We start from the raw sequence: 17633 nt of genomic DNA, 5'->3' as shown, positions 1-17633 counted from the left end.
ACCTAGAAGAGTAGAGGGGAAATAATTTTTCCTCCCGCTACAGCATCTTCTTATCCTCTGCTTTGAAGAGAAGGATAGACTCTAGGTGAAGCACACTGCAGGGTATGGAAACACAATCTCTCAGAGAGTCTCTGGTTGGTGTGGGACTCGGGACTACCCCTTCCCCAGCCGGAGGACTTCAGAATGAGGGCTGGACCTCAGACAGGCATCCCAGGGGACACACAAGACCTTCTGTCAGGGATATGCTGATCCCAACACACCAAACCAAGAGGAGAGAACAAATTTGAGAATTTCAAATGATTTTCAACCACCAGAGTGAAGCATACGTTGAATGGAAGGATGGATGGATGGACAGATGGATGATTAGATAGACAGAAGAATATACACATTTGTTACCGTATACACAAAGGTTACAGATAACGATTCTGGAGCATCACAGGACACTGTTAATAGTGGTGGCCTCAGAGGAGAAGAACGAGGAAATGGGCATCTCAGATGAGAGGGAGACTCACTGATCACTGCCTCCTCAGCACAATTTGAATGTTTCGCCATAAGTTTATCACTTTTTCAAAGTAAGGGTTAAAAGTAAGAGGGAATTACCGAGAAGATGTGTAATGACAACCCGCTCTAGTTTCATCTCCCAATGACTCTAAAAGCTAAATGACCAGAACCCCGTTTCCTCAGGCTTCCTGGCGAAGCTTTTTCTTCAAGGCTTTGAGATATTGGCCCTTGTAAGACATTCACCCTGGAATGATGTGATCTCTTCTCCAGGTCACTTTCCCGAGCAGAGAGAAAAGAAGCAATGGGACCGGGCTCGTGACAGGCAAACATGTGACAAGGGACCTGCTGCTCTGGGGTCTGCCCTGGCTCCACAGGAAAGGGGAAGGCAGGCATTAGGGGGCCAAAGTTTCAGCCGCAAAGAACTCCAGTCCACCTGGGCACAGCCAGGTCCAGGAAGGGTATCCCTGGCACAGAGATCGAAGATCTGGCCTCAGCCTGGCCCTCAAGGTACTCAAAGGCCTCAGAATGGTCTGAGCTTCCTACTAGTTTTACATCAGTGGGCAAAGTTCGGCTTCAAGAAAACAGGACATGAAACAGAGCTGTTCAGCATGATTCTGAATCACTTATGCCCCCCGACACATATACACACACAGACACACACAGACACACACGAACACAGACACAGACACAGACACACACACACACACACACACACACACTCACACATAGGCGTATCCTATAGGAAGAACCTGGGTCTGGCTTTACAGCCCAGGGCAGGCGTCTCCAGCCGTCTGATCCTCATCCACCCACTATCATCCCGAAAGCCTCAGTCTCCTTAGAAGGAAAGAGGATTGCAGAGAAGATTAAATTAGCTACAGTAACTTCTGCTAAGTGTCTACCACAGAACAGCAGTACTGTCCTTTCTCCTTTCCCCATTCCCCTTGGGCTATTTCAGAAATAACAAAACACTTTTTCAAGAATTGGCTGAAAAGAGACAACAGAAACCCCTGGCAAAATGAAGTTCAGACTTCTTAGAAAACCCTGCAGATGCTCCAGTGAGACGCTGATCTCTGACCTCTTATGTAACCAGTTACATAAGGGGCATCTTATTCCCCCAAAGTGCCCTCTCGGATTATGATGCGCTGGCTAAGGGCAAAAGGAAATTACGTAAGCGTAATCCTGGGAAATCGGCAAACAAAGCAGGGACCAATTCAAGAAGCAAACCAGCAGTGTGTTACAGTGAATCTCTTGGAGGCCAGAAACTTCCAAATGTCTTTAAACACAGGTAGAGTACCTTTGGTTGATAGTAGCAGGGAGAATTGTCGAGATACTTTTTAAATGGTACATCAGGGCGCCAAATAATCTGAATAGAGGCTGGGACTGTGACAGAGCAGGGTCTTGAAAGTCACCTGCGGCTCTAGCTTGCGTATTAACCTCTTAATTGCTGCATTTCAGGGAGGTCCAGGGCAAGGGGGCAAAGAGGCAGGGGAGGAGAGGGTGAATGGATATTTTAGGTCCAGGCACTCTACCAACAAGCATGAAAGTATTTTAGTATTTTAACGACCCACTGCATGTCAGACCTGGAGGAGAAGCATTTCTGAAATGGTCCTATTAATGAAAATATTTGAAAACCATGTTAAAAACCCACCAATACAGGGAGCATCACAAGCAACAGACATAAAGATTCTCAACCACCTTAGAAATTGGGGAAGAGCAACTGAAAACAATTTTACATGTCAAATTGACACAACGTTTTTTAAAGTTATAATATCTGTGATTGGCAAGGACATGGGACATTGAATGTCAGAGTCTAGACTGGTAAGCTGGGGTGGAGGGAGTGTTGATGTGGTAGTTTGTACCAAAATTAAAAGGATGCAATACTCTTTGACCCCCTTCAAAAACATTTTTTATTAATATCTGTGCCAGACAAACATGTCTGTGCACAAAGATGTATGTTGTTTGCAGAATTGTTTGTAACAGTAAAACCTGAGAAGTAATCTAAATTTCATCAATTTGAATAAATTCTGATACACTTCGATGCAATGGAAGACTATGTGCAGGTTAAAAACAATGATGTATCACTATATGAACTGACATGAAAAAAATGTCCAAGATATAAATATATGAAAATTATACACATACATGTACATTTATAATGCATGGAGAGAAATTCTGAAAGGAGAAGGAAAAAAATATTTGCAGGGGTTAACTCTGGCAATGGAAGAGGGTTTAATGAGGCAGGTGTCTGTATATATTTTTGTAAGCTTTTTTGGTAGGTTTTGACTTTTAAAACAACACTATGTTCATGTGTCATACTCTATAATTAAAATTTATTTTAAGGAATGGTGAATCAGCCACATAAAATGTTTGGAAGAGGACAATATTTTTTAACGCAGGGAAGTATTAACTTTTTAAAAGACAGAACCTAGAAGCTGTTCTTTAGAAAGACGGTTATTGGGGAGGTAATATGCCCTGTGTGCTGAATGCACTTCCAAGCTCACGTGATGCAGATACTTACAAACGATAATGGTCTGTCTGAAATGATTCTGAGGTTTATACCCAAGAAACCAAGCAAATAGTCTGCCCAGCAAAGACCAGAGGGAAAAGCACTTCCTGGAAAAGTAGGTACCTTTTATCTTCTCCTTTAAAATGAGAGGAAAATGAAGAACCTCTTTTCCTAGTCTTAATTCCACGTTTCCTCGGTCAGTAACAGAGGGAGCTGCATCTCATTCACACAAGAGTTCATGTATCAGAAAATACCAGCCCCAAGCTGGTCCTGGTCACATAAGTTCAACCCCTGGAGCATCTTCTCCAGAATGTAGTAATAATGATTCTGGGATGAGGCTGCAACTTGCAAGTGAGACTCATCACTGCCTGATTCTGACACATTGCGGGGACTCAGAAAAGTCACATAAACCACGCTGATGTGTTTGCAATGTCAGCATCCCATCTTCACATGGGGAGAACCCATTACCTGTGGACCGGAATAATAACAATTAATAATAATAATGATAATATCCATGCTCCAAGATCTGACCCCTTCATTTTGGACACACACACACGCACACAAAGAGATCTGGTATTTTCCAAGGACTGATGAGATCAATGACAGATGTATCCACACTGTGAAATCCCACAAGGCTTCTGCCTAAACATCTGTTGCAGCGCCCAGGGGATGATGTCACAGCAGATGAAGTGCTTGAGGTTCAGGCAAATTCTGTGAGTGCTTGCTTACACGTGAAAAAAGGCGTTTCTTTCCGAATTAAAGAAAAGAGTTTCTTTAGGGACTAAAGGGATTAAAGGAATTTCTCCCTGAAAATGCACACGCAGAAAAATTTTCCTTACGACCTAAGACCCCTGAAAACTTTGTCCATTGACCCTAGATAAGAGTTTCTATTCTACTCCAACCACTGAAGATTGTCGATTTGGACACAGCGTGGCTCACAAAGGCTGGGTCGTGGCTGCCATCCCTCATGGGGTAAGAGAGACAAAGAGGAGGCCACCTCCCTTCTTCAGACAATCTGCTGGTTCTGACTTCCCAAAAGAATGGGAAGCCCTTCCCTCAGCTTGGGGGACTGAGAAATTAACCTGGGGCAAAGAAGAGCAGGGTCGTGGGCCAGCTCACTGCCCCCCTCTCTGTGCCGGGAAGGGCTCCTGAGTCCTGAGCGCTCTGACTGGGTCAGATTCCACTGCACTCTGAATTGGAAGTGACCCAGAAGAACTTTTAGTCTCCAAGGTAGTAAAATAATGAAATCATTCAATTAGGCTTAGCAGCTCTGTTTCAGAGAGATGGCAAGTAACTGACAGATATTTCTGGTTTGTCTCTAAGTGGAGTTTTGAATGCCCCAGAGTCAAAAATTAATAATAGTAATTTAAAAACAATAAATAGGCAGATTTAAGCAGCATGATAAACCCAAGCAACCCACTCAGTGATGCTTACTTCTCTGTTTCCCTTGGCAGTTTCTCTCATGCCCCCGCAGGACATTCCATGCTAAGATCATCACACCTAATAATTCTTGCTAAATACCAGAGTTCCAATTACAGCTTCACCATAAAACACTTCATAAAACGTGTGGACCTTGCTCCTGCCTTTGCAAACTCAGTCTGGCCCCCACTCCTGTCTCCCCTGGGTGCTGCCTACACCTTCCCGCTCTCAGAGCCCTCTGTCCAGCCCTGAGGATACCCGGCCTGGTGCCCCAGCTACTATGCTGATCAGCTAATCCTCTCTGTGGAGGAACCTCTGGGTGATTTCATTCCTGTTCTCCATGCAAGACTCCTGGGCACCAGTCATGACACACTCCAGGAAGCTTGGAGCTCCCGCTGTGAAACTGGTGGGACTAGAAGGGACCAACAGTGACAGGCCAGGGAGAGGGGGATGGAAGCTGACCTCCCCTACAGGCAGCGCACCAAGAAGTACACACACGGGGCCAGAAGCAGGAGCTAGCAAGGCTAACTGGGGCCCCCTTCCCCACCAGACTTTTTCTTTGTCTCTTAAAAAAATAGTTTTATTGTATGTTTTTTCGATTATATAAATAATACGCACTTTGTTTATAAAAAGATTTTTAAAAAGAAAACCCCCAGTAAATTCCACCACCAGGAGAGCCAATGCTTATACTGAGCATTGCTCTAAGTGCTTTATACTCATTTAAGCTCTTTTACGCATTTAAACCTCACAACCACTCTACAGGAGTGACACCATCTTAAGATCCATTTTGCAGACGAGAAAACCGAGACAGAGAAATTACGTCACTTGCCAACATCTGTCCCTTAGTTATTAAGCAAAAGAGCTGGAATTCAAACCCAGACCAAGTCCTTAAAGCATTTTAATCACAACTGCTTTCCATTCCAGACATAAATTTCTATTCCGGCTCCCGCTGCCCTGGGGTCTGGCCTCCATGAGCTGGTCCTTCTCCTGCCAATCCTCCAACCCTTTCTCAGCTTCCCTGAGAACCACATATTCACCAGAGTGGACAGCAAACCAAACAGGAAACGAGGTCACTCTTCAGTCCACTCAGGATGTGTTGAGCACCTAGAACGTGCACAGGACAGTGGGGACACAAGGACCACCAGGAGTTCAGTCTAATGACAGAGATGTGACATTTGAACAAGAACAACTGGCAGCAGAAACGTGACCACTATTCATATCGTATTCACTGCGGATTCACAAGAGGAGGTTAGAAGCTGCTTGTCGAATGCCTGAAAGAGGAAGGTAGTAAGAACCTCGGGCCTTGGTTCTCTTCTGAAATCATAAAGGAGTCAGAAACGACTTTCAGGTGAAGTGATGGTTCAGCTGAGACTCAGGCTGGATAAGATGTGACAAAGCAGAGAAGGGGGCAGCGGATGCACCAAAGGGGCAGGACTTCCCGCGGCTGACTCCACAAGACTTGCACCCAGGTGCTCCCAGCAGAGGTTCTGGAGGCAAGGAGCCGGGGCCCTGGAGAGCATTAAAAAGACAAGTAGGCTCACGTCACTCATACAGGTGCTCCAATGACAAAAGAAGGACGTTAGACTCCGGAAAAAGATGTATCTGAAGGTAAAGATTTGGGAGTTAGCCACTTCAGTTAGCTCTCCAAGTGAGAGAACAGGCAAGAACAAAGACCTTAAAAAGGATGAGAGTTGTATCACATCAACAAGAGAAAGGACAAAAACCACACGATCATCTCAATAGGTGCAGAAAAAGCATTTGATAAAACTCAACACCTATTTATGATAAAAACACTCACCAAAGTGGGTATAGAGGCAACGTATCTCAACATAATAAGAGCTATATATGACAAACCTACAGCCAGCATAGTACTCAATGGTGAAAAACTCAAAAGCTTCCCACTAAAATCTGGGACAAGGCTTCCCACTATCACCACTCCTATTCAACATAGTCCTGGAAGTCCTAGCCACAGTAATCAGGCAAGAGAGAGAAATAAAAGGGATCCAAATTGGGAAAGAAGAGGTAAAAGTGTCACTATATGCAGATGACATGACACTATATATAGAAAACCCTAAAAGGTCAACACAAAAACTGCTAGAGCTGATGGAAGAATTCAGCAAGGCAGCAGGTTACAAAATTAACGTTCAAAAATCAGTTGCATTTCTTTACACTGACAATGAATCAACAGAAAAACAAACTAAAGAAACAATCCCCTTTAAAATAGCACCCAAAGTAATAAAATACCTAGAAATAAATCTAACCAAGGAGGTGAAAGACTTATACACATAAAACTATAAACCATTGATGAAGGAAATTAAAGAAGACTTTAAAAAATGGAAAGATATCCCATGCTCCTGGATTGGAACAGTCCATATTGTTAAAATGGTCATACTGCCCAAGGCAATCTGCAGATTTAATGCAATCCCTATCAAATTACCCAGGACGTATTTCACAGAACTAGAACAAATCATAATAAAATGTATATGGAAACACAAAAGACCTAGAATTGCCAAAGCATTACTGAAGAAAAAGAAAGAGGCTGGAGGAATAACTCTCCCAGACTTCAGGCAATACTATAGAGCTACAGTCATCAAGACAGAATGGTATTGGTACAAAAACAGACATATGGACCAATGGAACAAAATAGAGAGCCCAGAAATGAACCCACAAAATTTTGGTCAACTAATCTTCAACAAAGGAGGCAAGAATATACAATGGAGAAAAGATGGTCTCTTCAGAAAATGGTGTTGGGAAAACTGGACAGCAGCATGTAAATCATTGAAGCTAGAACACTCCCTTACACCATATACAAAAATAAACACAAAATGGATCAAAGACTTAAACATAAGACAAGATATAATAAACCTCCTAGAAGAAAATATAGGCAAAACATTATCTGACATACATCTCGAAAATGTTTTCCTAGGGCAGTCTACCTAAGCAATAGAAATAAAATCAAGAATAAACAAATGGGACCTAATGAAACTTACAAGCTTCTGCACAGCAAAGGAAACCGTAAGTAAAACAAAATGACAACCTATGGAATGGGAGAAAACTTTTGCAAACGATGAAACTGACAAAGGCTTGATCTCCAGAATATATAAGTAGCTCATATGACATAGTAAGAAAAAAACAAACAACCCAATCCAAAAATGGGCAGAAGACCTAAACAAGCAATTCTCCAAGGAAGACATACAAATGATCAATAGGCACATGAAAAAAATGCTCAGTATCACTAATTATCAGACAAATGCAAATCAAAACTACAATGAGGTATTACCTCACACCAGTCAGAATGGCCATCATTCAAAACTCCACAAATGACAAATGCTGGAGAGGCTGTGGAGAAAAGGGAACCCTCCTACACTACTGATGGGAATGCAGTTTGGTGCAGCCACTGTGTAAAACAGTATGGAGATTCCTCAAAAGACGAGGAATAGACTTACCATATGACCCAGGAATCCCGCTCCTGGGCATATATCCAGAAGGAACCCTACTTAAAAATGACACCTGCTCCCCAGTGTTCATAACAGCACTATTTACAATAGCCAAGACATGGAAACAGCTTAAATGTCCATCAACAGATGACTGGATAAAGAAGAGGTGGTATATTTATACAATGGAATACTATTCAGCCATAAAAACCGATGCCATTTGCAGCAACATGGATGTCCCTGGAGAATGTCATTCTAAGTGAAGTAAGCCAGAAAGAGAAAGAAAAATACCATATGAGATCGCTCATATGTGGAATCTAAAAAAAAAAAAAGTACAAAACAGAAACAGACTCATAGACATAGAATACAAACTTGTGGTTGCCAAGGGGGCGGGGGATGGGAAGGGACAGACTGGGATTTCAAAATTTGTAGATACTAACAGGCATATGTAGAATAGGTAAACAAGATTATACTGTGTAGCACAGGGAAATATACACAAGATCTTGTGGTAGCTCACAGCGAAAAAAAATGTGACAACGAATATATGTATGTTCATGTGTAACTGAAAAATTGTGCTCTACACTGGAATTTGACACAACATTGTAAAATAACTATAACTCAATAGAAAAAATGTTTAAAAAAAAAAGATGAGAGTTGAATCTTGCAGCCACGTTGGTGGGGAAAGAGGAGGAAAAAGAAGCCTCCAAAACACGGACAAAAAGGGGCCGTGAGAGAGCAGGAGAAGCATGAAGGTGTCAGGATGAACAATCATAGCGGGCTTCGCCCAAAGCAGTGCTAACTTTGAGCACTCCCACCAAAGGGTCTCCTAGTCTGCACTGGACAGATGTGGTAACTCAATACCATGAGACCCCCTCTCCCGATCTCAGGGGCCTTTAGACCACCTTAAAGACAGGAATGGATTACAAGCCAATCGACTCATGGGCAAAATCCAGTCCAGTAATAGTGGCTGCCTGGAGCAATGTACTGAGAAGGATTCTGAAGCTGAATCCAGATTCAAAGTGAATGAGCTCTACGACTGATTAGCAATGTCTGCCACGGACACAAAATTAGAGTGGCCACATATATGTCCATACTTGCCATTCTTCCCTCAGTGATTTGCATATGTTTTACTTCTAAGATATGGGCTCACTGAGTGCTGAGACTGTCACATTTATCTTTGTGCCAAGCCCTATGCTGGGGAGGCACTAGGGAACAGAGATCACTGTGCTCAGCAAATGTTGGTTCCATGAATGATCGCACTCATTTCTTTCCCTAAGAAAAATGACGACAAAGAAGCTGGATGCTGTGAGATTTAAGAACTCAAGAGTAGCTGAAAGGGCCTCTTCCTTTAAAGCCAGCTTTCCATTCTGACCCTGCCAGGGGCCAAACTCCCTATGGCAGGTCCGGGCTCCACTTGAGTGGAGCTGAGGTTGTTCTCATTCAGGGCAAGTGCCCGGCCCACCAACGGCATCCAAGCATTGCCCTGTAGGAGATGTTGTTACTAACACAGCTGGTGGATTCTAAAACTGGTGAGCACAGCCTCGCTGGGAACACGCCTGTGGATCCAGGCTACCATCAGAGCCTTCCCCAGGCATCTGCTTCTGCAAAGGAGAGATGTGGGATTTCAAAAGCAGGGGCACGCCGGACTTGGCCTCCCCTGCAATGGTGATAGATGATTAACTGCCAAAGGAACGGATGCACACACATCAGTGCTCCTGGAGTTACAAAGCAATGGACGGAATAGGTTGGAACGGAGTCAAGAGGAGAAGGACGTGGGTTGAGTTCGGAGGGCTGCAGGTAGACTTTCCATACGGAGAGAGAAGGTAGAACATGCATCAGGCAGACGAAATGGAGCACAAAATCTCAGAGCCAGGATGAGAAAGGCAAAGCTTAGGAACGGGCGGCACACATGTGGCAGGTGAATCTGGAAGCAGCAGGGAACCAGACTGGAAGCAGGGACCTGAATGCAGAGTACTGCAGGAGCCCAGGCAGTGAGGAACCAGGCCAGAATTAAGGTGTGGACTATAGAGATGAAAATAAAGACAAAAGCCAAGGCCACGTAAAAAGGGAGAATTGGGAAGGAATCAAAGGTACAAAGGGACTCGACAGGACCAATAGGACCTCAGGAACAAGAAATGAAAGGAAATGATGAATTAAGTGCTGGTTTTCTAAGAGTCCTTAAAAACATGGATTCTTTACGTGGCCTGCACACCACCAACCTTGTCCAGTAAATGCTCAGGGCCTGGAAATCAGTAATTCAGATGTCTTTTTCTTTTGTTATCTATGGTGTTGTCTTCTTCATCTCAGCACCTTTTCCTCCCTACTTTTTGTGGAGAAACAAAAATGAGGAAAGGCTCTTCCCTTCCAGATTTTCAGTGCCCTTTGCTCTGGCCAGCTACCCAGGGACCTGAGAAAGTCCTGGTCTCCCCCATAGCAAAGGTAAGTATCCAATACACTTACTGTTCACAGGACATCTGCATTCAAAGAAGGCCTGACTTGGATGCTTTGATTTTTGGTATGTTCATCCACAATTTCCTATTTACTGCATGCCTGGGAGGGGACAGAGATGGTAACACAAAGTCCCTGGGCTCCAGGGAGCTTATAATTCAGCAGGTGAAAAGGCCATTCTAGTCTGCCTTGTACTTACCTTTTCTAGGAGGCAGCAGAAGTGTTCAGTTATGAACACAGCCTCCAGAGGCTGAGAGACCTGGCTACAAATTCCAGCTCCACAACTTAACCAGCTAAGAAACCTGGAGTGAGTTTCTTAATGTCTCTGAGCCTCACTTTTTCTTCTCTTTGGAACGAAAGCCCTGAATGGGACGACCCATGCAGAGGGCTCAGTGCAACGCCCAGCACATGGTATAAACTCAAGGATTACCTGCCAGGATGTGCCAAGAAATACTGGAGGCTCACCACTGAATTTTAGGAAGTGCAGACTGACAACTGAAGGACAGGACATCTCCCAAACCCTAGAGGGGTGAGCGAGCCTTTAACTCTTATTAACCCTTCTTGTTCTAGCTCCTTATCTACAGGTGAGGAAACCAAGAGATTCTCTTCTTCTTCCTCATTTTATCTTGCGGGATGTAGGCAGGTAGATGACATCAACATTTATTGAGCATCCACAGGGAGCCCAGCATGGCACTAGGCACGTCCTAGACTTCATGTCTTTTAATCCTCATCCTCACAACAACCAAGAAGTTACAAACGTCTACACCGGATCAAGTGAGAAGGTAAAGAGAGATGGCGGATGTGAGGCTTCCCCAGGGTCCCTTAGCTACTGCAGAGCTGAGATTCAAACCCAGGGCCTGTCCGACCAGCTCAGCTGTTTCCCCACTCCTGACTGCAGCCAGACCTGAACCCCCAGGACCTGGGGATCCTCCAACAAAGGCACCCCGAGATAAGATTTCATCCCAGCGTGTCAATTTCAGGCCCAAACAAGCTTGGTTGAAGCAACAAAACTTCCGAAGATGTATTAAAATACTCTTAGCTGCCCACCAAGTCTGATGGGGAAGATGCCCGGCTGGGGTTGGGGCCTCTCTCTGGTCGGGACCCAGATCCTGGGGTGGGTGAGCTCCTAGCAGGCATTGGAAGGACCCTCCACGTGCAACCTGGAAAGCATAATGGAAGGAGCCTTAAATCTCTTCTCTGGACCACCCTCCACCTTGACCGCACTGCCTCTCTGGAAGAATATTCTAAATCCCTCCTACACTTCTATTTTCTTTTACAGATTTTCTTACACAGTGAACCCATCTGCCCATTATCCCCATAGACTGGAATCAGCCGACCAGTTCTCATTTGAGAGTTTAATCATTAATAAATAGCGTATTAGCCATCATTACTGAGTACGCACTCTGAGTCAGGACCTATCCTCCAGTTGCCCAAAGAAATAGGCACAATCATTCGTTCCACTTTACAGATGGGAAAGCTGAGGTGTAGCAGGTAAAGCAGGTTAATCAAAGTCAGGCAACTGGTTAGTGGCAGAGACAGAATCCAAACCAGAAACGCTTCTTTGGAGCCCACGCCCTACACACTGCGTCGCACTTCCCCCAGGGAAGCTGGCGCAGCCGCCTGGTCCTCCTGCCCAGCCCCAAGTGACCGGCACACGTCCGCTCTCACAGTTGGCACAGGGGTTCCTCCTGGGACTGTGGAGTCTGTTTGAAGACCACTGTGGACCAGCACATTTTCCACCCACGTGGACATGGGTACCACCATCCGACCCCACTCAGCCTAGCTGCAAGGAGGTTAATAAGCTAAAAACTGCCTGGTTTTCCAGTAATATTTAATGACCTCACCAGTTACAGTACCATTGTGAGCACTTTGTGTGTACCTTCAAGATGCAAGACAGAAAACTGCATACGATCACAATTTTAGAAAAATTGTACATCGAGATGCAAAAAAAAAAGACACGCAGGGTTTCCAGGGGCTGTAATGGTAGGGTGATGGATGGATTTTATTTCCGTATTGACTCTTTCATGTTCTAAATTTCTACAACAAACACGAATTAGCCTTTAGAATAAGAAACAAAAAAAGAGGTACATAAACAAGCTGATTGACCAAAAACAAAAGTCTACATGATTCAGAGTAGAGACAAAGCATACTGAATCTCTAAGCAGCCTCACTGACACACACTCCCTCGCCCGGCTGTTTACACATCGCGCCTGGTTATGAATTTACACCTCCATTTAGCGCCACTCGGTGTCCAAGCCTGCCTCTGATGCTAAGAGAGGACGGTCAGTGGTGGGAGTGAATTACCTTAACCCATCCACGGCCCCCTTCCAGTCCGAGCCCCGGCCTTCTGCCGAGGGAAGGTTTAATTACCGAAAGCCCTGTGACGCAGCCAGCCTATTTTTGGCTGGCAGGCGGGGCAGGTTAGCTCTTTATCCACTCCTGCCTTGGCCGAGCCTCAGAGGTCACAGAGACGAGGCATTCTCGTCCTGTCCCAGTGCCAAGGTTGTCTTTCTAGAAGCCACTCCAGTGCTGCCTGCCTCCTGAGGGCCCAGCAGGCTCCAGCTCGCGTCTCCAAAGGACTGGCACGATTTGTCCTCTAATATGACCATCCCAGCTAGATTTCTAAACCATCTCAAAGTGTGCTGCACCAAACTGGTGGAGGGGGGAAGGCTGCCCCTGGTCTGTAATACACCTTAATGGACACGTTTCACTCCGAGGATTAGGCTGAGATGGTAGAGGATGCAATGCTTAAACTGCACTGCAGGAGAAGGAAATGGGAATTCAGGAGGTTGGGGAGGAGTGATCGTGGAGGGAGGGGAGGAGCTTGACCAGGGAGCCAGAGGTCCTATTGACACGGTGGGGAGGGAGGAGCCTGTGGAGCTGAGATGGCCAGTGAAGATTATCCCAGCTGGTAGGGCTGGCCAAAGGACCTTCAATGCTAACAACAACAATAACAGTAATAATAAAGTTGACAGTCATGACAGCTAACCTTTCCAAAGCACTTACTACAGGCATCCTTCCAAGCACTTTACACGCACAACAGTCCTGTGAGGTCTTCACACTTGACAGGTGAAGAAACTGAGGCACCGGGAAGTGAAGTTTTCTGCCCATGCAGATAGAATAGGTGGGGTTTTGCAAATCTTAGCCTGACTTCAGAAACTTTGTTCTTAACCACATCACTATACGGTCCTTCCCTAAGAACAGAAATGCCAAAGTTTCCACGGCATAACCTTGGCTCTGTCGGTCGGCAGCGTAAGCCACCCCACTTCCCTCACCGTTCAGACCAAAAGTAACCTCTGCCCCGTGAGGCTGTGAACTGCCGGGGGTGGGACGTCCAAACGGCTTCCAGGGAGGTAAGGGCGGGTGGAAAGCAGCCCGCACAGACGGTAACAGCTACCGTGGAAAGTGAGAATTCACCAGAGGCCGGACTCAGAATGCAAGGCGCCTTGGAGAAACGCAAGGTCCCGGGAATCCCTGGAAACTGTGAAAAGACCCTCAGTGATGCTCTGAGTATGAGAGGGGCTTCAAACTGATTTCACTTAAATCATAAAGGGCGATGACATCCTGTGCCAAGACAGAAGACTTGTGAAGTTTCAAGACTGACCCTTGTATTTTGATGCTTTTGTTCCCTTGGTTCTAAGATACAATTTTTTTTTTTAACATTTTAAAACTTCTGACATTGGAATGCAGATTATATTCAATAGATACATCGATTGTGGTGTTTGTCTTTCTACTTGAAAAATTATTGTTCAATTGTTTGAGCAGATTACAACCTAAGGGTGATGTAGGTTGGAGTAAATGCAGCTGGTTAAGTCTTAAGAACCTTCGGAAAGACGCAGGTGGAGCTGCACTGACGTTCTCACTCACTTGTCTCTTTACTGTCAAGGTTTCCATGACTCAAGCCTTTCATACAAATGCACGGAGGCAAAGCCTCCACCTCTGCTTCACCTGGCAGACTCCTCTCATCCTTCTGATCTTGGGTCAAACATTGCTTCCTCCGGGAAGCCTCCCTGACTTAGCAGATCAGCTCTAACCTCCCACCTGGTCTGTGATGGGTGAGGTGTCCACCGCCCCCCCCCCCCCCGGCACAGCACTCTCCTTGAGTGCAGGATTGGGCTTACTTTCCCCCTTCACTATTAAATCACCAGTTAAGAGCACAATAGGAATTTCAATAAGTTTTTGCTTCGTGAATAAATTTGAGTCTGTAATGTAGAGCTAGAAGACAAATGATTGATTTCTGCCTCAGATGATCAGAAAGTCCTTTCAATAATCCTCGGCAAATATCGCCACCAATAAGGGTGGACATGAGCGAGAGCTTCAGGAGACAAGAAAGTTTTGCCATCTTCCTCCCATCACTGGATGGAGTTGATAGTTAATCCCCTGCATGTTAAATAATATTTAGGCATTTATTACTTTGTCCTGCCGGCTCCTAGTGAATCCTTCTTACTCCTCGTTCATTTATAAGCCAAAGCCTCACTTGAACGGAGGTAAAATCAATAAACAGTATGACCACAACATGTAGTACAATATTAATAATACATTTTAAAACTTGAGGAAGACTACAACAGAAGTTGGTACTACAGGTTATTATTCTTATTCCTTAAAATCCTATAATCCTTTCAACCACTAAGGAAAATTTCACACCTAGAAGCGTCCCCAGAAACCCTCAGATCTGGCCACTTTGCAAATAAAGGTCAAAGACACAGAGCAGCTGCTGGGTGACAGAGGTGTCCTGCTGGTGCACTGGAACAAGAGACCCCCTGCAACAGTAAGGAAAGCTTGAGGTCAAAGCCTCCATGCTGGTTCACTGCTGCAGGTGCTGATGGGGAGAAGGAATGTTACTTGTGGCAGAGACCAGGGATGCTGCTAAACATCTCCCATAGCAAAGTAACCCTGGCTCCGAATGCCAGTAGTGCCAAGGTCAAGAAACCCTGCCCTAAGGGATGTCAGAAAAGGACCCAGAATGAGCACTGGGCAATTCCTCACACTTCTTGCCCCCAACCTCATCATGCACCCCACCCCACCCCACCCACCACAACACAACACACCTGAGGTTGTACGTTACATACCACGGTGCCTGTCTACCCTGACATGTACGCAAATATATACCAGAAGACAGGCCCAGCCCCACCAGGCACACGACACATCTTCCAGGAGCAGCAATTTTTCTCAGAATTTGCTGAACTGACTCAATTCTAAGATTCATCTTGTCCTCATACTATAATATTTCTGAAAATGGAACATGTCTTATATCAATGTAGTTTTCCCCCCCAAAAATGCTATTATAAAATCCGTGGAAACTCTTATAAATGATTACATATTAGAATCAGAGAAACATGGTAGTTTAAAACATAACCTATAGAAATAAACACAAATGGATGATGCAGTGTGATGTAAAGTGTGCTTGAATTCCAAGGACGGAACACAAGGCTTCAAAGAATCTCTCCCTCGCAGCAGGCTCCTTCAGCCAGTGAAGTCACACTCCTCCAACCTTGCTGGGAGAAAAGTTCAAAGCACATACTTTACTCTCAGGATAGAAGAGGACCCGAGGCCAGGAGGTCTGTGATGAGACCAACCACAGCAGGCTCGCTTTTCAATCTCAGCATCCCGGAGGCCCGCCCTCCTCCTCCTGGCCCTCAGTGCCCTCCTCCTGTACCTCCACCCCTTCACCCCTATGGTCCCCCTTCTGTTCTCTCCCATCACAGGCACCATTTCCAGTGGTTAGCACTTGGTGCATTTCGGAGGTTCACTGGGAGGGCAGCCCCCAGGGTCCTGACCATCTTGTTTCACAGCTTGGGTGCTGCAAATGGTAGTGAGTGATCAACACAACAGCTCCGCAGTGAGTGAGGCCAGTTACAGACCCAGACTCAGCACCTTCGCTGACTGTCTTCCTGGACAAGCTTAGGGAACGGCGCTCTGTTTTCTCATATGGAGAATGGCAGGGGATGATAGAAGTACTGGCCACCGCAGAGCTGTGTTTTCTCTGTAGATATACACAGGATAATGCTGTGAAATACATGGTGCACAGCCAACGGCTCACAGTCAGTTTGGTCTTCTGAGCAGGTTGTGAGACAACCAGTGATTCTGAAGACTCCATAGCCTTGTACATAGCTACACTTCGGGTGTTCCTGATTAGATTGAATGCCATCGAGCACGCCTAAATTGGGAAAGCCTGTCATTTTTTTTTTCAAATTCATATTCAAAAACCTAGAATCAACCCATACAATATTACCAACTGATTTTTAACAGGGATATTAATCGGTTTATGTTGCTTTGTCCTATAAAATGTACGGGGGTAGGATCCTTGACCCCACTGGTGTCCCTGGATCTTAGAAAGGTTCAGTTGGAGAGAATTCACTGGTGCTCGTTTGCTTCCCTGGCCAAGTGTCATGGCTGTGCATTTGCTAAGATTAAGACTCCAGGCATTGGTCAACTAACCTTTGACAAAGGAGGCAAGAATATACAATGGAGAAAAGACGGTCTCTTCAGAAAATGGTGTTGGGAAAACTGGACAGCAGGACGTAAATCAATGAAGCTAGAACACTCCCTTACACCATACACAAAAATAAACTCAAAATGGATCAAGGACTTAAATATAAGACAAGACACAATAAATCTCCTAGAAGAAAATATAGGCAAAACATTATCTGACATACATCTCAAAAATGTTCTCCTAGGACAATCTACCTAAGCAATAGAAATAAAGGCAAGAATAAACAAATGGGACCTAATGAAACTTACAAGCTTCTGCATAGCAAAGGAAACCATAAGTAAAACAAAATGACAACCTACAGAATGGGAGAAAACTTTTGCAAATGAAACCAACAAAGGCTTGATCTCCAGAATATATAAGCAGCTCATACAACATAGTAAGAAAAAAACAAACAACCCAATCCAAAAATGGGCAGAAGACCTAAACAAGCAATTCTCCAAGGAAGACATACAAATGATCAATAGGCACATGAAAAAAATGCTCAGTATCACTAATTATCAGAAATGCAAATCAAAACTACAATGAGGTATCACCTCACACCAGTCAGAATGGCCATCATTCAAAACTCCACAAATGACAAATGCTGGAGAGGCTGTGGAGAAAAGGGAACCCTCCTACACTACTGATGGGAATGCAGTTTGGTGCAGCCACTGTGTAAAACAGTATGGAGATTCCTCAAAAGACGAGGAATAGACTTACCATAGGACCCAATAATCCCGCTCCTGGGCATACATCCTGAAGGAACCCTACTTCAAAAAGACACCTGCACCCCAATGTTCATAGCAGCACTATTGACAATAGCCAAGACATGGAAATAGCCTAAATGTCCATC

General features: G+C 44.9%; 1 protein-coding gene across 2 annotated transcripts in view; it reads right to left on the bottom strand.

Annotated features, from left to right (window-relative positions):
- Nucleotides 1–17633, bottom strand: part of SLC1A2 (solute carrier family 1 member 2) — a 108282-nt gene that overhangs the window by 70680 nt on the left and 19969 nt on the right. The gene's annotated exons all lie outside the window — the stretch shown is intronic.

This window comes from Camelus bactrianus, chromosome 10, assembly GCF_048773025.1.
Source record: "Camelus bactrianus isolate YW-2024 breed Bactrian camel chromosome 10, ASM4877302v1, whole genome shotgun sequence".
Lineage (NCBI taxonomy): Eukaryota > Metazoa > Chordata > Mammalia > Artiodactyla > Camelidae > Camelus > Camelus bactrianus.
Note: the sequence above shows the minus strand (reverse complement) of the source record. Positions and strands in the feature narration are given on the sequence as shown.